Source organism: Grus americana, chromosome 1 (assembly GCF_028858705.1).
Source record: "Grus americana isolate bGruAme1 chromosome 1, bGruAme1.mat, whole genome shotgun sequence".
Lineage (NCBI taxonomy): Eukaryota > Metazoa > Chordata > Aves > Gruiformes > Gruidae > Grus > Grus americana.
This window is the reverse complement of record NC_072852.1, coordinates 105,368,596-105,389,952: the sequence shown is the minus strand read 5'-3', so window position 1 is coordinate 105,389,952 and position 21,357 is coordinate 105,368,596.

Below are 21,357 nucleotides of genomic sequence, written 5' to 3'. Positions count from 1 at the left end.
CTACACAGGTAAGTAACCGTGTTACAATAATTTTTTTTCAAAAAGATAAAGGAAATTCTTGTGTGAATAAGTTCAGTATGTCAATGCAATATCACCTTTGTTAGGAGTCTGAATGCGCACAATTAAAAAATATAAGAATTATTATTTCTGTTATAACTCTAAGTCAAATAAATATAACAAATAAATGTATTTTAATTTTAGAGCCATGTGAACTCTGCAAGGTTTTACTCAGGGCCATAATTTCAAAATGAAAAATCAATTAATCAAAGCTTTTTGTGTCTCTTACTTGACTGCTTTATTGGCCAAATCCTTAAAACTATGGAAATTTCCACCAATTTCAAGCACATTAGAATTTGCTTACTATAAACACATACATACATAATTTTTACCAGCACAGCCCCATTTGCATGTCACAGAACAAGAGCATTTCTTGTCGTCCCTTGACAATCCTTCAAAAAGCAAATCCTCTGCGCAAAATAAGAATGGTTTCTAGGGATTCATTCCACTCTAAGACCTATTTGATTGATTTATATGCAGTTATGTTATACAAAGGTTAAGCTGCCACACTCAAAGAACCTGAACTCTGAGATCCATCACCTATCCAACCACTCACTCAAATGTGTTGAATTTATCAATGTTAATTACATTAATGCATACCTTGGCAAGGAAACAAAATACATACATGAATGTTTGTGAAAAATTCATAAAGCGTGCTCTTTTGTAAAGTAGGTCAGATAGTTAATGAGTTAAATCTAGCCCGAAATACACACAAATATATGTAGCTTTAAGCAAGACTTCTGTCAAAGTCAGTAGGACTACTCAGCATGCAGTCAGGCATTCAAGTATGAGAACCTTGCTGTTCGGGGTTTAGAGCTGCAACTCAGAGAGGAAAAGAAGTACGAACTGCCTTTTTTTTCATATTCCAAGGATGAAAAAAAAAAAAAAAGTCAATTTGAAATCCATGGTATTTTGATCAAGAATAAACCAGCACAGATAAAACATGTTTTGTTTACATGCTTGTACTATGCTGCCTGAAGATGAATATGGTTACATCAGCTTGCAGTGAACACATGCCAGGACAAGATACTGTGATTTCAGTACAAATCTTAAAAGTATTGGTGAGTTTGTGGCAAAAGTCTGAGTCAGTCAACCCAGGTGTTCTAAGTTTATACTTTTTGCTTGAACAGATGTATTTCAACAACTGAGAAGTTGTTACAATGGTACTTCAGTTTGCTGCAGATTTTAAAAACTCCTCAAAAAGGATAACTCTTTTAAGAAGTAATATATCACTTCTAAGAGACTTCCAGATAAGCAGGAAATGACAATTATCACCATGCCACTGTACTGTAAATAGAGCACTGTCTGAAATAAAAATGGAAGTCACCCGCCTCCCTCCATCTCAGAGCATCACATATCACCACTGATGATTTTAGTACAACAAACCAGAAATACGTCCACAATTTAGGGGAAAGGGAATAGACAGGTGGCACTCTGAACAAACCAGAGGTTGAGAGGAAACAAGAGATCCTACAAAATGCATATGAACATTAGCACTCATGCAGAGAGGAAAAAAGACTCAACTCGGAAGGTCCCGGAAATATCCACATTTATCCATTTTGTTTGCTTTGAACTATGGAGGTCTCTCTCATTGCTGGGAATCCAACTTGCATTCCAGAAGAGCTGAAGTACATCTGCAAACTCCTGGTTTAAATTAGAAAAAAGGGATCTTCTTTCTGGAATCAAGTGCTAGTCCTATCTTTGATCAACTGACTTTTTTTTGTACACATAGGTAAAGTATAAAAAAGAAAAAAAAAAAATCAAACATAGAACAATTCGCTCCTTCTGTCATCCCTAGGATTTAGCATATTAGTATTTTGGATAAAGAAATAAAGTTGCAAAGCCAAATATGAATCACACTAAGGACTGCAGGACATATTAATCACCATACTTAAGATGCAACACATTTACCCTATGAAGTTTCTTTTGGCCAGCTAGCCATTTACACACTTTTTTCAGAGGATGGACCCTTTCATAAAATAATTCACTGAATGCCATGCAAAAAGCTTTCTGAGAGGAATTCAGAAGGCATTGTTTTTAATTTTTTTTTCCTAGCATTTTCAGTAAATCTATCTACTTTGTCTTCATGTAAGATTGAAGTCAAGATGTGTTTTCCTTCCAGTATCATAACCAGCATGTCTTCATTCCATAAGAAACTAGAGCCCTTATTATGATAGGAACACTCAAAATGGCCCGGCAGTGTGAACGTACGCTGTGAAGAAGACACTCCCCACCCAAGGTCAGCATTGCAGAAAGGGAAGAGATGGGATTGTGTACGCATTTCCTCAGGTTATGCAAAAGAAAAAAGCAATTCGTGTTGTATACTGCATGATTCATTAAGTGTGTCTTGAGAATACCTTTGAAAGGAAGGAGATGAGGGAAAACTTTGTTTTGATCAGTGGGGAATCTTAACATTAAAAATGCATCATGAAGTACAGTTAGCAGTTTGAAAACCTCAGCTGCAGCCCAGCTTTGGACGTAGGTACGTGAATCCTGACAACATTGTGAACTGGGTGATCAAATCTCTTGTTGCATATAGCCCATAATAATACATACAGTTAGCTAAAGTAGTAAAATCCAGAAATATTAAAATAAACCCTGATTTTGAGAAAATTTCACCTATGGAAAACCACACAACAATGTGGCCATAAGGCAGACTGGCAGAGCAATTCCCACTCACATTTTTTGTAGACAGAGAGTCAAAACAAGGCATCCGCTTATCCTGCATGATCCTTTGCTTCATGTGTTAGCTCTAGCAGCATACAGAAGTGATGAGTTTTACAAAAGAATTTGAATCAAAAGGGAGTCTGACTTCCACATAAATTGCAAGTGTAGCAGTTGGTTTGGAAGCTGGAATATTCTATTTTACTATGATTTTATTGAAGTTTTGTTACAGGTTTTACCACTGCTATTCCTATCTTTCTAAATCCTGAGTGTGTTCCTGGCTCCCAAATTCACAGACAGTGTTTCAAAGACAATGCTTTAAAGCACGCTAATGCAAGCCATTTTTAAAGGTTCATAAGAAGAAATTAATTTCTCTGTACTCCCTACCATTCTGTATTGAAGGGCATCATTATGTCGTAGCTTTACGTGCAGCAAGCTTTAAAATTAATCACGATGATATGCAAGAGCAGTCTGGCATCTCTTGAACACGTTGTTTAAATTGTGTCAGTAGAGGAGGAGCCACAAGCAGCTGAAGAGCTTGTTCCAGCACAGGCACTGAGATGCGATTCATGAAGGATGGAGTTCAGTTGTTGAAGAGGAACCACTGGAGCAAGTAAAATGATGATGTGGCATCAGAGCTGAAGCAGCTGCAGATGGGATAATCCAAGAGGACAATACATATGCTGAGGCAGGAGCAATTGTCAATAGGGACAGCTTGTCTGGTTATTTGGATGCCAATTCTATAGCATGTGTTTGCTTGTGTGCTGCGTCAATGAAGACAGTCACTTGACAGGCAGCTTGTTTGGGAAGTTCAGCGTTACCTGTCTTAATCATTTGTTAGGAAAAAGACATAAGATGTTGCAGGCAACATGAACTAAAGAAAAAAACCCAACCCAAACATCCAAGAAATAATGTCAAACTAATATTGTCAGTTTTCCTTTTAAATTTGAGTTGCCAAATACTGGTCTTGTTAAAACAAATCAATTGCTATCTACGACCACCCCTTCTCTCACAAAGGTATGTTCATAAACATCCACATTTTCCATATTCCTACTGAAGGAAAAAAATTTGCCAAATAACATCAGTAAAGCTGATAAACTACAGACCTCCTTCAGAAACTAATAGAAAAAAAATATAATCCAAATATGATGGTGAAAAAAGGAACAAAGGGAATCTTATTGGTGCTTAACACTGAGTGGATTAGAGTGGGCTAGAAATCTAAACAGAAAAGAATCCAGTTTAGCACTGATATCACTTTCACCTCCATGTCTGTACCTTGTACGGCCTTTCTCATATCTCGCCTCTGCCCTTGAGTTATTTTCACGGTAGCTCATTTCCATGTGTTCCTTTTCCCTTCCCCTCCCTTATCTTCTTTCTTTGGATCCTTGATCTCTTATATCTGCCTAATCTGAGTTACCTCACATAAGCTTAATGTTCACTATGAATCAATCCAAAATTCACTATGAGTCACAAAGGCACCCTGTGCCCTTTGAAGGCAATTTTATTGCCGTATGTTTGTGAAGTGCAAAAGTTTGTCTTAATCCTTCTCCATTGTGAACAGGTTTGTTGCCCCTGTTTTTCTGTAGAGCCAAAGATTTTCTTTCCAGAACAATCTTAAAAGCAAGCACCCATATGTGATGGGTATCTGTATTTCTTGCCCTACATGTGTTGCAGTTTTGGTCATCTGCAGGAGCAGCGTAGCAGGAATATCACTCACCTCATCTAAGAAATCTTATCTTTGTGGACTTGGAGGCCAGAACTGCTTACACAAAAACAACATAGCTTAAAATTAAACCTTTACAATTAAAACATATGTAGCAGGAAGACGACAGAGATAATACCTTTCCTCATTTTTACAGCTGTACAAAATTGGTAGAATTCCAATCAAAGTATTAACAACAAAAGGTGGGGAATGATCAACAGGGAGACAACAGGAGACTTTCTTATTGCAAAGAAAGTAATAAAGAGAAAAAAAAAAAAAAGAGAAAAAGGCAATTGGCTAGAAGCTTCCTTCTGACCACTCAGAAAGATTAACTATACTCTAAATCTGGAAGTTTCTGTCTTGGAACCACCAAGGGTACTGATTAGGATGAAGGAAAATGCTTTATAATGTTGGTTTGCAGACTGAGATTAAAAAAAAAAAATCCTCAAGTTGCTCAAAAAACATATGAGAGGACTTTCATTTAACTTTTCCTGAAAAGACAAGGCATGCATTATTAATTGAGATGGAGTATGAAATATACAATATCAGATCAAAACAAGCTTTTTTAAAGAACTTCTCCACAGATGCCAATTAGGAATCATAATGGAAGCTGAATGACAACCTTTACTTCAGCATTCAGCAACAGGAACAAAATTCAGTAAACTGTGGCACCTTTAGCTTGGCAATATTGCAGTAATTCAGAGTTACATATTTTGTTTTTCTAGTACAAGCTGTTTCTCTGTAACTAGTCAAAGAGCAAACAAATATCTGCACACTGTATGTCACTCATTTAATTTGTTATGATTCTGGAATACCTCATCAAGAAAGTGAATACATAAGCAGTGAAAACATTAGCTGTCATTGAGGGATTTGGAATACACAGCTTGTAAAAATGTTCCATCTGATTGTTTAGATGCAAATGTGAACAAGTGAGGTAAAGACACTGCAGAGATTGTGAAAAAAGTAAACTAGTGTGAGGACAAGAAGCAAAAAAGGAGTGATTGAAAAGACTTATAAAGGGACATGATTTCATCTGTATAGGTGTTTAGAGTTATACCAAGGCATTCTTCTATGGTAGAGTGAAGAACTGGGATTGGTAGGACCATGTAAGCAGCAGTAATTCAATGAATAAAATAAATTTGTCATTCTGTGGGCACAACATAAAATGTTACTGTATGTATTCTGTTTTGCCTAGCCTCTAAAAACCATGCAGGGGGGAACTATGATAGCTGAGATGCTAAAAAAAAATAAATCTCAAATTTCCAGTTGGTGTACAAGAAGCATAACAGCTCTTTCAGGGAAATGACCATTTAATATTGTAGTCAAACAAATCAGTCCTCTGCATAATTAAAGCAGTGTTCATGATCACTTTACATAACTACAAGCAAGAATTAAAAATTTAAAAATGAAGTTTCTGATTTTAAAGTGGTAATTTGTCCCCAGGAGGGAAGAATTTAGGAAACAGAACAATAGACAAGTTGCAGAACACTTAAAATGTCCAAAATATATAGACAGTTCAAAAGAGGGTCAGGCTATTACAGCAGAATATTTTTTCCTCACAGGATAATAGATCTGAACAGCACTTCACAGAATATAAAGAAGATGAAGTCCTCACTATACAGCATTCAAGGTTCAGATCCTTTTTCATAGGAGTAATCCCATTGCATTCAAACATTAAATGTCCATTCACGCAAGACTCTTGGGTTGGTGGTAGCTGTTTCACTTGGTTTTGGAAGAAGGTTTTCTGACAGGTCAGCCTCAGAACTGCACATAGTATTGAGAATTACACCATTTGCATCAGAAAGGGTTCAAAGTTCAACCTCCAAATGATCCTTTAGTGGTTTCAGTGGGTCTGAGGAAGAACACAAGAGTAAGTAATCTGTACCATTTAGACATACCTCTCACAAGGCTAAGTACTTAAGTTCTAAGTCTACAGATAGTTGACTTGCACAAGCAGAGCAGAATATATGACATCTAAGTGGCATATTCCACAAAAAAAAAAATACTTAAGATCCCATTTCACAGCAGTAACAACTTGTGGTGGGTTGCCCCTGGCTGGGGCCAGGTGCCCACCAGAGCCGCTCTATCACTGCCCTCCTTCACTAGACAGGGGAGAAAAAGTACAACGAAACGCTTGTGGGTCGAGATAAGGACAGGGAGAGATCACTCACTAATTATCATCACGAGCAAAACAGACTGAACTGAGAGAGGAAATTCATCTAATTTATTACTAAGCAAAACAGAGTAGAGGAATGAGAAATAAAATCAAATCTTAAAACACCTCCCCCCACCCCTCCCATCTTCCCGGGCTCAACTTCACTCCTGGCTTCAACCTTCCCCCCCTCAGCGGCACAGGGGGACGGGGAGTGGGGGTTACGGGCAGTTCATCACACGTTGTGTCTGCCGCTTCTTCATCCTCAGGGGGAGGACTCCTCTCATCCTTCCCCTGCTCCAGCATGGAGTCCCTCTCACGGGAGACAGTCCTTCATGAACTTTTCCAACGTGAGTCTCTCCCATGGGGTGCAGACCTTCAGGAACAAACTGCTCCAGTGTGGGTCCCCCCCACGGGGCCACAAGTCCTGCCAGCAAACCTGCCCTGGCGTGGGCTCCCCTCTCCACGGGTCCACAGGTCCGGCCTGGAACTTGCTCCAGCGTGGGCTTTCCACGGGGCCACAGCCTCCTTCAGGTGCCTCCACCTGCTCCAGCATGGGGTCCTCCACGGGCTGCAGGTGGAATCTCTACACCCCCTCATCCTTCCTCCATGGGCTGCAGGTGGAATCTCTACACCCCCTCATCCTTCCTCCATGGGCTGCAGGGGGACAGCCTGCTTCACCATGGCCTTCACCACGGGCTGCAGGGGGATCTCTGCTCCGGCGCCTGGAGCTCCTCCTCCCCCTCCTTCTGCACTGACCTTGGTGTCTGCAGAGTTTCTTACATCTTCTCACTCCTCTCTCTGGCTGCAAAAGCTCTCTCCCTCTAACTGTTTTTCTTCTTCTTAAATATGTTATCACAGAGGCGCTGATTGGCTTGGCCTTGGCCAGCGGCGGGTCCGTCTTGGAGCCGGCTGGCATTGGCTCTGTCAGACACAGGGGAAGCTTCTAGCAGCTTCTCACAGAAGCCACCCCTGTAGCCCCATTGCTACCAAAACCTTGCCACGCAAACCCAATACACAACTACAGCCTTTGACATTACATCTTTGCTAATATCTTAGCTTCAGGAAAATAACTTCTTAATCAAGGGAGAAAAAGGCGTCCACATATAGATTTACGGGTGAAACTTATTTAATGAAAAAATATTTCAGGACCTGGTTCATCTGTCACATTAACAAACACTTTTTTCTTTTTTTTAAAATTTTCTTTTAACCTACAGTTTAAATACTAAACTGGTTATTCTAATAAAACTCAACTTTTCTCAGATTATGTAAATTATTCCATTGCCTTTCCTACTCCAGCTAGGACATGTCTATCAATTAGGATATACATGCCAGTCTTCTAACTTTTGGGACTTATGGAGAATGGCCTTTTCAGGAGAAATTAAATACTCACAATTATTTCTTGGACTAATACCCATCTCTCAAGCAAGGTCCCAAGCACAAGGCAACAGCATCATCTTCATTCTTATTCCTGCACCCACTTATACTCTTTCTCTTTCTAAGTCACTGGTTCACTGAAAGGTTAAGTAGTCCATGAAAAGTGAAACAGTTACAGCAGGAAGAAACAAGAGCATCCCTGACCCAGGTCAGTTTATAGCTACTTTGGGAGATGTAAATTGAACTCTCTTCAGTCAGGGATAGGAATCAATTCCTGTTTCCCCAACCCTGTGTTGGCACTTCAAAGCACAGCTTGGTAAAACAAGCAGCGCAGGTCAAGTCCAGATTTTGGGAAATGGGAAAGGAGGAGGAGGGATGCTTTGCTACCTTCCCAACAGATTGCGTCTGTGCAGTATGGCATGCCTATACAACCCTTCCTCTTGGATCACGGCTACCAAGCCTGTTCTCTGAAATAAAAAGACATGACCTCTTGCTTCATTTTTGAATGAGCTACCGTAGACACTGGTTTTTGGTGCAAAGTTTAGGAAGAAGATTATTTCCTCTCGCCACTGCATAAGAGGTCTGTGATAATCTTGAAAATTGTAAGCTGGTTTCTTAGGAAAAAAGATCACATTTAAGGAGATTTTTTAGGCATTTTAGGGGGCTGTTAATCCCAGAGCTGTAAAATTTACCAGAGGAAAAGCAGCTTCAAAGTTGTGGTCTGTGACCAAATTATATTTTAGGTTTGAGTTTAAGTTTAAATCACCTGACATCGACAGCTGATAGGCAGCACGGAAGCGAGCAGGCACAGGCTTTGGCTGAGGTCGGGACCACAGCAGGAGATGATGCCGAGCTGTTGTCAGCTCCCAGTGCACACGTCAAAGAGCATGTCTTCTTGTAGTGCGGACACTTTGAGCACATGCACTGTCAGCCCAAGTTTGCTGCCGTATATCAGTCCATGCTTTATAGAGACATGTGGCTGATGCCAGCAGACAAGTTGTTACAGGCTTTTTCTTCAAGTGATCTGAAGCGCTGGCATGCTCGATAGGAAAAGCAGGAGGCTTGAATTCAAGCTGCTCTGAAAAATCCTCTGGGTTTACTGCATTCAAGCGCTGGCTACCGAGGCTATGCAATGCTGTGCATGATCACAGAGCGCATATGCTTTAGCAAATGCTCAGGTGGTTAGATGCCAGGGTATCTAAATTCCCTTGTGGTCTTGTGCCCAACAGAGAAATTCTCAGTGAACAAGCAAGACGAGTAAAAGCCTGGTTGGTGAAAGAAGTAATTCATGTTTGCATGAGACATGGTTAACTATTTCTTAGTCATGAAGAATCGAGAGGCCATAATTCTTACTATTATTAGCCTAATCTCCTGAGCAGTTTGGGCACAAAGCTATGGGAAATGTTGCTCTGTCAACTTTGCCCTAAAGTATCATGTTCCAGTAGTTGGAGGATACAGCCATTTCTAAATTTTTTTTCCATTACGTGATGCAAGTTTTCTTCCTTGGTAGTGCAAATTAGACATGAAAGAAACCACATAATTTCAAGTAAAAAGAGAAGCATTTCTGAAGACCCTCCCCATGGCTTAGCATACAGAATTGAACAAGGTATGATGTTTGTATTTCAAATGTTCTGAAACACCTTAGGAAATAACTGTTCACTAGCTTAAAACGTAGTTAGGATGAACCAAAAGCTGCTGTGCTGACCCAGTCAGAACTAGATGATCCAGCCTCAGCAGACTATAGCTAGAAAAAACTTGGTTGTAACTTTGATATTGGGGTAGAGATCAATTACCCTGTTTAACAAAGATCACACAAAAATCTTTGTCATTATATCACGATGATTAAGTATTTTATTTTTCTCCCATCTTTTATTACTGCCTTTTAAAATAATTTCCTCCTTTGATTCAGTGGGTCTCTTTCTTTTGAATTGTTACACTGTTTTCTTAAAGTATCCCAGACATTTGTGACTGGCCCTGTAGAACAGAATAGTAAGTCCTTGACTAGAATTTAAAATTATACCACTATTTAGATGGAGTTCTCTTTAATGCTCTACTTGAGCTTTCCATTTAATCTCATTCTAGCTCCTAAATTTAATTTTAAATTACAATGATCTTTCATAATGATAAGCTGGGGGAATCCATCCTTCTCTACATGTAGTAGCTTTTATCATCAGTTAGAGCTAAGCAGTAAAAAAGTTTTCCTAAGATGAAGCTGAACATATTTTTTAAGTATAAAACCTGAACCAAAAATAACAATAATGGCAATGGCTTTTGATGATAAAATATAGTCCTAAATTGCAACACCCCCCCAACCAAAAAACAAACAAAAACCCAACGAACCAAAAAAAAACCCCCAAACAAACAAAAAAACCCAATCCACATTTCAACTCACAGAGAAGGAAAGATAGTAAGATAGTAAACTAACTCCAAGTACAAAACCTTGATAAACAGTTTTTAAATGAAGAACATATTTGCCTAATTCAAAACATAGGCAAATTTTACAGTTATTCACCAAATGGTAGAATCTTTTCTTTTTTAGAAACATACCTTGTTTAGGATATTATATAAGAAATAGTTTGCAAAAATTGGTATGATGGATCATCACAGCTGCTCAGTTCAAAATAGAAATCTAACACATGTCCACCTGAAACATTTTCTTCCCCCATTGTTCTCCTGCCATAATTCACAGAGCATGGTACTTGTACATAGCAAACATTAAAAACTTAAATAGAAAGAATATAATTTATATCTCCCAAATACCATTGTTTAGCACTCCTTTTATTTTGTTTCATCCCATTTTACAACACAGCCCTTGAATTCCATTTTACACTTTTACTGTGTTTGGTTTTCCCTTTGCAATAGATCAATCTGAAGTTCAATTTCAATAGAACAGATCATGATGAATGTCTATTTTTTTATATGACTGTAACATTGAAGAGCAACAATATTTCACAGCAAACATAAACCAATGCATGCTTTCCTTTCCTGTTTTTCCTCTTAAAAACATAATATTTCTTAGGTTATTCATTTTTAAAGGAAGAGCTTTGAGGCAATTATTATTTTGTTGGATACTGATAGGGAGCAACACATTTGAACCAACCAACCAACCACATTCAAACTGATAGTGCTGCACTAAAGAGAACTCAGGGGAGGGAGAAAAACAACAACAACAACAACAACAACAAAAAACCCAACAAAGAACATATAGTTCACAAAAAAATTTACCTAAGATAGAGGAGGTTTCAGATCCCAACATTAATCAGCCAGAAGGAAGCACCTCTGGGTATGGACCTTATTCTGGTGTGCTGAGCTCACTGGTAGTGCTTAGGTGAGAAATTCACTTGCTTGCAAAAGTGCGTGTCGTTTCAAGTTGTATGGACATAGCATCCCTTGCAGTCCTACTGCTCAGACTAGCCTCTAGTACACTCTTACCTTATGCTGTCGCACCTTTTATTTTCATTCACTATCCTCAATCTGAAAACATAATGACACTGCTGGGGGAAAGTGACACGGATGCCAGGTGGCAGACCAGGAGTTATATAGTAGCTTGGATACAAGAAGGTCACTAGAATTAATTGATATATGAAATTGGATCTGTGCATTTGAGGTTTACCTTTGCAGTACATGTGCTCCCTGTTTAATCATCTTCTTGAATGATTACTGCTGAAGGAAAACTTAAAACACAATTTTCACAAACATTTGTTATTTGCTTCGTTTGGAAATATTCACTCCAGTAACCCTGTTTGCTGGGATGCTTGGAGGGGAAAATGACATTTGGGATGCAAAAATAATCAAAGTGACTTCAGTTAAAACTTTAGCGAGTGATTGTAGAATACTTTTATTAGCATTTGTTCAACTAGAAAGGGAAATCTAATTTCCATACAAAAGTCTTTCAGATGAAATAACAAATCATGAAAGTCAATACTAAAAAAGAAGATGCATACTTTTTTTTAATTAAAAGAGCACTGTGTAATCAAAGATGAATTCCTTCTTTTGGACAAAGGAAGGTTTCAATTCTTTAATACCAGCATAATTCTACATTTGTGTGATTATTATTTCAAAATTATTATCTTCTATGTGAGAAAAATAGATGGATATCATTATCATTAAAAGCTTCACATATAAATACTGTTTTAGAAAAATGAAAATGTCAAATCAAATTTACCACACATTTTTCCTTAGACATATCTATTAAAAATAATAATTAAGATTTTCCATTGTAAAGGATTACTGTACTACAAAATATTTGTCAGAAAACTAGAGTATCTACAAATACAGTTTCCTTAATCACACAAAAAGACTACACAATTTCATGAATCCATCATTTCCCAATTTTTTTTCAGCAAAGCAAAAGCCCTTCTGAATATCTTGTATTGATCAAAAAGAGATTACATAGCAAAGAGAAAGGCTTTTTTTTTTTTTTTTTTTAAAATGACCAACGGAGTTGAATTTTACCTTTCATTTACGCCTGGATGACATATGCTAATTACCCAGCAGTGACTACTCACAGCTAAATGCTGAACAATATGTAGTGCAAACACCAATACGTACTAAATGTTGAAATGTTGACAAAGCTGTAAGTAAAACAAAGCCACTTTCAAAATATTAAATGAAAGTTTATTAGTGATATCTTAGATGTTATGTTGTATAAAGGCATATATGTGTTTGCATTTTTGACTTACAGCATATCATGTTTACCAACACAAGATTTATAAAAATGAACATCGTTTAGTCCTTAGAGACCTCTATTTTATTCAAGAAAAACCCACCATTCTAAAAATGTACTTTTATACTTTGCTTTCTTATCTATGTCTGCGTGTGCAATGCCCGCTTATTCCCTTTCTGTTACACATTTATGGAAAAGCAAAACTGAATTTTATTTTATGTGGGTGAAGGGACTGAAAAGAAAAAAAAGTGTATCACAAAAGCTTGACTGCAAGTAGTTCACTGGAAACAACTGGTAAATAGATCTTTATATTTGGCTTAGGAGTCACGGAATGTGTTTATTCTCTGATTGTTGCAGGGAAGAGATCCACACAAAAACTATTGCAACGAGTTCAACCAAGAGATGGTTAATGACACTAGAAATTAGAGCATTATTCAATTTCTAGATTGAAGTGCAGCTACACAGCTTGTATCATGTTATAACTGCTCTAGGACCCTTAAACATCAAGTTTTTATACTTTAGCTCGCTAAGTGAGGTCACTGTTTAGAGGCTGTCAATTCAATTAGAAATCTGTGTTAAACTTCCATGCATGGATTATGACCAAAGTGCTTCCTAATGCCTCTTCAGCATTTCCTGCAGGATGGTGGGGATTTACTTACAGGCTTTCAGCACACAAGCCCACTGGCTATAATCTCAGATTCCCATTTTTTTATCCAGCCCTTCAGTACCTTCCCTTACATCTTGAAGTCTTTACTGTTTATAAATAGAGACAAATGGAAAAGCAAAAATGGTATCAAAAGCCCAGTGCTGAGAAAGGTCCTGCTTGGTAAAGAAGAACCTCCCTCCTCAGTGATGTGAGTGCTAATACATGATGAGGAAGTCCTAAGCCTGTGGCTGGGAGTTAACTTACAGCTGGACTCAGTTTGACCCTAATATCAATATAGATTTCCTCTATGAATATGATGTTGGAAAAATAAGGAGAGCAGCTGCTCAGAAAATAATATTTGAATGGCCTGATTCCATCCCTCTCACCATTACTGGCATCAATTTCTTGATCCATAAAGCTAGTCAAATTATTTCCAAGTATACATCGCTAACTGAACACCCTGTTAAGAATATGAATATAAATATAATGAAGAATTATTTATATTTTTCCCTGAACAATCCTTGACAAGTCACCTTTCTTTCTCACCTGCTAAAAACCTTCCAGCAGCTCAGTGTCTTAAAGACTACTGTTTTCCCAACTTATTTCTCACGTAAGGGTTGTCAGAGGAAGATTTTGACCCTTGCTATTCCATTAAACATAATTAGTCAAATCCGAGCAGCAGCAGCAGCTATAGGTTATCTGTATTTCAACCCCTTGCATGCCTGGCATTGTATGAGATTCACCCATAACATTCAGACCATCATTTTCTATGTCAGTATATTTTACTCACACTAACACTGCCTTAGAAATGTTGTGGAATAAAAGTCTGTGAAAATGTGATTCAAAAACTTACTCGGGTGGTTTGAAAAAAACCCCGAAAAACCAAACCGCCAAACACCACACCCTAAACCCCAAAGCTTCCTCCTCCTCAAAGAGTTTGAAGCCTATGCTCAAGTTTGCATTCTGCTGCAACAGATATTTATTTTATCCTATTGCAATATCACGTGAAATGCACAAGTAGTCCTTAGAACTAGAACTCTAAGAGCTCCCTCCTATCTCAGGCGATTGCCAAACTGGACTGTTGTCTCCCACGAACTGTTTCATGGGTAAAGTTACAGCTGAAGCACATGACAGGAAGTGGGGTGGCACGAAGGCTAGTATTGGAGGACATTTTTCTTCCAGGGTAGGCGTTAACCTGATTTGGAAACTCTCCCTCTATGAGAAAGATTAAGTTTGAATTCCCCCAAGAAGAGGAAAAGCTTGTCCTCTGACATCTAGCTCTAATTTGTAGGCAGGTATATAAACAGAGTAAAGGAAAACAGCAAGTATGCTAATTCTGACCCCATGTTAGGTGCATAGACAGATTTTTCAGAAGCTGTTTCACAGCATCTCTTGAGCTTTAAGCATATTTGTGAATTTTGAGCAATATGCAAGTCTGGCACTGATCTGTTTTAACTGTATCAAGTTGTTTAGAAAAGCAGCTCGAGAGCTTCTGTTTTCATGGTGTGATAGCTAAGAAAGAACTTGCAGGATTACATATAGATATACAGTTCGTATATATAAAATAAAAAAGCCCAAGGCTTCATTTAGTATGAGCTTCAGTCCTATGTCCAGTTCCATCCTAGTCTGTGAAAAGGATATGGCAGCTTGTTTATTCAACTTGGAAGTATACATACATTAAGGTATGGTATACTATCTGTAACTGTTCTTCCAGGAGCTGGTTGACAGCAACATGGATTAGGTCCAAACTTTAGAAGCCACTGACAAAGACTGAAAAAAAATAATTATAGGTGTTCAATGAGTTAAAATTCCTTGCTTAAATAGTAAATCCAAATGGCTTACAGAACTGCACAACATCGAAGGCAGAAAAGGAAGAGGAAAAAAGGGGAATGAGGAGGAAAATATGCAGTGGTCCTTATACATTAGAAAAGATTTTTTTTCCGAGCTCTGCGTGATGAAGTCCTAGTTGGTAACTGCTCAACCAGCCAGCTGCTTCCCACTTCTTTGAGCCCTAGTGATGAAGGAGGCTTCATTCTCACTTCTATTGCCACAGCCACCGAGTGAGATGCCCACCACCTACCTTTTGTAGCTCTTCTGCCTAGCTATTCCAAATTTATCCACTGTCTAGCTAACTGCAGTGCTTTGGTAACAGCTTCTCTTCCTCAGTTATTTCTGATTTTATAAGAAGCACATATAACATTCAAAAATTTTTTTACGTCTCAAAAAAAATTTCTTTAACCAGACTCTTTTATTTCCGCCCATGAATTCTGTATTCCCAACGTACAATACATTGGTGACTAGCAAACCCAGAAATTATTAGCAAATCTAGCACACCCAGAAAAGTTAGTTGACACCAAGTAATCTAATGATGATATGCCTCCCATATTTTTGTCAGAGAAATTTTTATAACTATAAACATAAACACCCCAAAGCATGATAAAAATATGCAAGCATACATATTTCAAGACTGCTTGATGGTCTTCTCTGACCGTCATCCCTTCTTTTCCATCAAATACCAGCAGAATTCATCTCTCTCTTAGGGATTCTGCCACTCCCTAGGAGATGCTGCTTAACTCCAAGGTGTCAGTCTTGGGACTTGTATCTGATAAATAAAGCCTCCATGGACTTCACAGAGCTCTCTGAAAGAATTGGGCCCTTCCATGTAGAAAAGACACAGGATTAGTACTCCAAACTATTTTAAAGATGTGGTTAGCAACTGATTAAGTCTTCCTAATTTCATGTTAGAAATTTTACCAAGATTAAACCTGAAAAAAAATTTTTGTTAGTAGACAATCATGCTTGATCAAATTATAAAAAAGGGAGATTCCAATGGCAAGATTACATGTTTTTTCCCCCTCTATCATTTTTTTCTTTGTTGTGTTTCATCAGATAAGTAGTTATTCATTTTTCAACCTGATCTGAAAAATCCAGAATGAGATATTTTCCACAATTGAATGAAAAGCAAATGAGATTCCAGATTGTATGTTTTGCCGAAATCAATGAAAACCACACCAACCATTTCATCTTTCAGGATCACTTAGTTTGTGTCATTAGCAATCCTTAAAAGAATGGATTTTGTGTAGCACATTGGCTGTGATCCAGATAATGGAAGAATAGGGATAGAAACCAGCTTTCTATTTAAGAATGCATTAAATTGATTGCAGCCAAGTTCCTTGATCATCTAGGCACACAACCACAATTATAAAAAACTGAATTAATTAATACATTGGCAGTTTAAATTATACCCTTCCATAAAGCAGTTGAGGCCTCATGGAAGGCGGATGAGTGTTCTCTGTACTCACAGTTTTGAAGCTAAACATCTTAATTTCTGTAAAAAAGACAGGCAGTAAAAGCTTATATCCAAGCACTGAGATCCTTTGAGAAAGGCTGAGGACTGAGCCATGTGGGCCACGCCTGCTGCAGGAAGAAGTGGCAGGGAGTCAATCAGTAGCGCTCACATGTTCTGTTCTGAGTGGCAATGAAGGAACAACATTATTATTTTAGCTCTTAGGCAATGGAAGTCAAGTACTCTGCTGAGGTGAAACTGTGAGAACTTGCATCACCTCTTGGTAGCTGATTCAAGTTCCGCTCTCATCAAGAACAATCGGTTAAAGAGATGTCACTGTCAGGGCACACGAGGTTCTGCACACAAGTGCTACAACTTCCCTACGGGGGGCAGAGGAGGACCTGGACAGAAGGATGGCATTTTCATGGCAATCACAACAGCTGTGCCTTTCCAGGTCACCATATTTCCTGTTGACCACCATGGGACGCAAGGGCTGCTTTTCCTTCCCCACTTGCATTTTCTCTGCTGCACCAACTAACAAGATGGAAGAGATGGGCTCTCAGTTTTTTCCGACCTCTTTGCATAGCCCCCCACCCCTCACGTGTTGCACACCACAGCAATAGAAACACTGCTTCCTCTTTGTGAGATGTGGCGTGTCTGGTCTTTACGATGCATGCAACAAGAAACACATAGTCCAACAAAAATAACAGATGTAAGATCTTTATCTTCTTACTTGCTGTCCTAAAGAAAGCTTGGGTTTCATTTGCTAAGTTGACTCCAGATTAAAACTATTTTCTTAAACCTTCTCACCCCTTGACTGAAATTCCCTTTCTGCTTCACAGAGAACACAGAATGAGAATGGATCTCCTGCATCATTGTACTGAGCTTCTCAAAACCCCAAAGCCAGGATATAGAGTACTTCAGTAGAGAAAGAGAAGCTGGACATAAAGGAAGGATGCAAATCACAGAAATATCAAGTAACTAAAATGTATTGGAAGGATGTCTGACATAGTATTAAGTCACACAATCATTGCATATTGGATGCTTTCTTGGATGAGTTGAGATTTGTAAAAAACCCCTTTCTGCTGTGATTCAACAGTCACCAGTACTCAAGGTAGTCAGTATAATACTACCTTAAGTGCTGCTACTATTGCAACCTGACACTGGTCAGGATGGCAAAGGAAATGGATCTATTTCTTGATGATTCTAAGTCTTTACACAGTAAAGTTTATTTTGGGGAGGAGGATTTTTTGTTTGTTTGGGGTTTTGGTTTTTTAGAAATTTTAAAAAGAAGAGAGGTACAAAGAGACCAAACGGCTACCTGAATTCCACTGAAGCAAACTTGGATTTCTCAGTCAAAGTTGGTGTTTCATTCCTCTTCTATCGGAAACCAATGCATTCATTCAGCTTGCTGCTCATCAGTAACATTATACCGCATGTGCAAGAACCATAGTATAAGATTTGATTGTTCTCTTCTACTTGTGGACTGACTGCATGCCAAAACTACAGATACACAAAACCCCTTACAACAGAGTTGCTTTAAATTTTAATAAGACACTGTGAATAGACTGAATAAATTATTGAACGCATATAGCCACCCAGGACACAGTGCACATTGTTAAGAAGGCAAGAGAGGGAGGTAGAGAAAATAGAGAAGTGTTTACTATTAATAAAAGTATGGTAGCAATGCCAGGTATGACAGGCAGAGCTATGGCCACATTTTCATCTCTGACCTAAGAAATAGAATGATATAACTAAGACAAAGTATTAAATACACTCCAGAAGCTCTTCAGTCTGCAGAAAATACAACTCTCCTAGTGGAAAAACTGAAGTAGACATTGACTGTATATTGTCTATGTATACACACACAAGAAAAAAAAATGTTTCACTATACAGGAAATATTAGATGTCATTCTCCAAAGTGCCAAGTTATATGGAGCTTTTAGAATTAATACAAAAATGTCTTTCTGACTATGCAGTACTGGGCCAATGATGTGAAGAACACCACCAAAGAATTAGTCATTGACCTTGTACTGTCTTTATTTGGATGGGGTAGTTTTAGCAATATTGCTTCTAGCAAACAGTTCATCAAGCTTTACTTGCAAATGGAAGACGGGGTGATGACAAGCTTTTATTTAAATGCCTATAAAAAGTACTCATTAGAAACAGTTTACTTAAATTCCTCACAACAGAGGCTATGGAGCACTACAGGAGGCATTGCAGAAAAAGCACTACATCCATACTTGGCAATTCAGAGTACTGACAAAGTGGCAACAGCAGGAATACCTCATTTATGTCATTTTCCTTAACCAAATTGTCTCCCTCAACAATACTCTCTGTCAAGTACTTCACAGCTATAAAGAAAGGCTTGATAAAAGAAAAATATTACAAGTAGGTTTGTTCTTTGAGGGAATGTTCCAAAATAGCGCACACACACACAAAAAAGATATATATATGTAAGGCCCCTTCAAGACCTGTTTTCTGTGATCTTTAACTGAAGAGCACTGGGAGGTTAGAACTTCATAATTAATGATAACTTATTGAAATAAAAAGGAAAATACGAAGATTTCAAGGAAGTTCAGGGTCCTAAGGGGAATGGATATTCCAAGTCTTTTGATTAGTGCACTGTCAACAATGATTGCCGTGCTGTATGTCTATTCCCTTAAGATTCATTATTTTTCTTTAATACGATCAAGATACCTACCAGTTCCAATATATCCAAGTTGCTACTGTTGTACATAGTATAGCAATGACACTTCAGTTAGAAGCACCTGGAATACATGGAGTGGTTCCCTAGAAACATTTCAATTCAAGATTTCTAATGCTATAAAAGACCAATTGATGGCTTAGTCTTAATTTACTCTCTACAGGTACCCCACAAAACAAGTTAGCCAGTGTGTCCTAGTTTCAGCAGGGACAGAGTTAATTTTCTTCCTATAGTGCTATGTTTTGGATTTAGGATGAGAATAACGTTGATAACTGTGCTGGCAAGGTTTTGGTAGTGGGGGGGCTACAGGGGTGGCTTCTGCGAGAAGCTGCCAGAAGCTTCCCCTGTGTCTGACAGAGCCAATGCCAGCCGGCTCCAAGACGGACCCACCACTGGCCAAGGCCAAGCCAATCAGCGCCTCTGTGATAATATATTTAAGAAGGGAAAAAAAACACTTAGAGAGAGCTTTTGCAGCCAGAGAGAAGAGTGAGAAGATGTAAGAAACTCTGCAGACACCAAGGTCAGTGCAGATGGAGGGGGAGGAGGTGCTCCAGGCGCCGGAGCAGAGATCCCCCTGCAGCCCGTGGTGAAGGCCATGGTGAAGCAGGCTGTCCCCCTGCAGCCCATGGAGGAAGGATGAGGGGGAGCAGAGATTCCACCTGCAGCCCGTGGAGGACCCCACGCCGGAGCAGGTGGAGGCACCCGAAGGAGGCTGTGACCCGTGGGAAGCCCACGCTGGAGCAAGTTCCTGGCAGGACCAGTGGACCCATTGAGAGAGGAGCCCATGCTGGAGCAGGTTTGCTGGCAGGACTTGTGACCCCGTGGGGGGGACCCACACTGGAGCAGTCTGTTCCTGAAGGTCTGCACCCCGTGGGAGAGACTCACGTTGGAAAAGTTCATGAAGGACTGTCTCCCGTGAGAGGGACTCCATGCTGGAGCAGGGGAACGATGAGAGGAGTCCTCCCCCTGAGGATGAAGCAGCGGCAGACACAATTTGTGATGAATTGACCGTAACCCCCACTCCCCGTCCCCCTGTGCCGCTGAGGGGGGGAAGGTTGAAGCCAGGAGTGAAGTTGAGCCCGGGAAGATGGGAGGGGTGGGGGGAGGTGTTTTAAGATTTGATTTTATTTCTCATTCCTCTACTCTGTTTTGCTTAGTAATAAATTAGATGAATTTCCTCTCTCAGTTCAGTCTGTTTTGCTCGTGATGATAATTAGTGAGTGATCTCTCCCTGTCCTTATCTCGACCCACAAGCGTTTTGTTGTACTTTTTCTCCCCTGTCTAGTGAAGAAGGGGAGTGAGAGAGCGGCTCTGGTGGGCACCTGGCCCCCAGCCACACACTGATGTTTTCAGTTGTTGCCAAGCAGTGAAGGACTTTTCAGCTTTTCATACTGCCCTGCCAATGAGAAGGTGGGGGGTGCCCAAGAAACCGGGAGAGGACACAGCCAGGACAGCTGACCCAAACTGGCCAAAGGGGTATTCCATACCACGTGACGTCATGCTCAGTATATAACCGGGGGGTGGTCTGGGAGGTGGGGCAGCTTTGGAACTTGCTGAGCATCAGCTGTAGCTGGTGAGAAATTATGCTGTTCATCACTTGTTTTGTATATTATTATCATCATCATCTTCTTCCTTTTAAACTGTCTTTATCTCAACCCATGAGTTTTACTTTTTTTCTCCTTTTTGATTCTCTCCCCCATCCCACTGGAAGGGAGGGTGAGCAAATGGCTATATGGTTGTTTTAGCTGTCAGTCAGGTTAAACCACAACACAGTGAAAACACTTCAAAGTACATAAATTCTGGAGAATATGTACTGGAAGTGAATTTTGAGGTCAAAGCATTCAAGGGTCTCACCTGAGTCTCACCATTCTGTTTTGAAGAGACTTACCACAAGTGGAAATTTTATTTGCAATTGAAAATAACATTCAGATATTATTTATTTATATCTATTTAATACTCTTAGTAAACTACCTGTATTCTTAGTAAACCACCAGGAAGAACTTATCAACAAAATTCCTTCTAAAATGATTTTGAAAAATGTTTAAAATCAAGAAAGTTTTCTGCTGCTCACAGATAACTCCATAGATAACTCATTAAGAG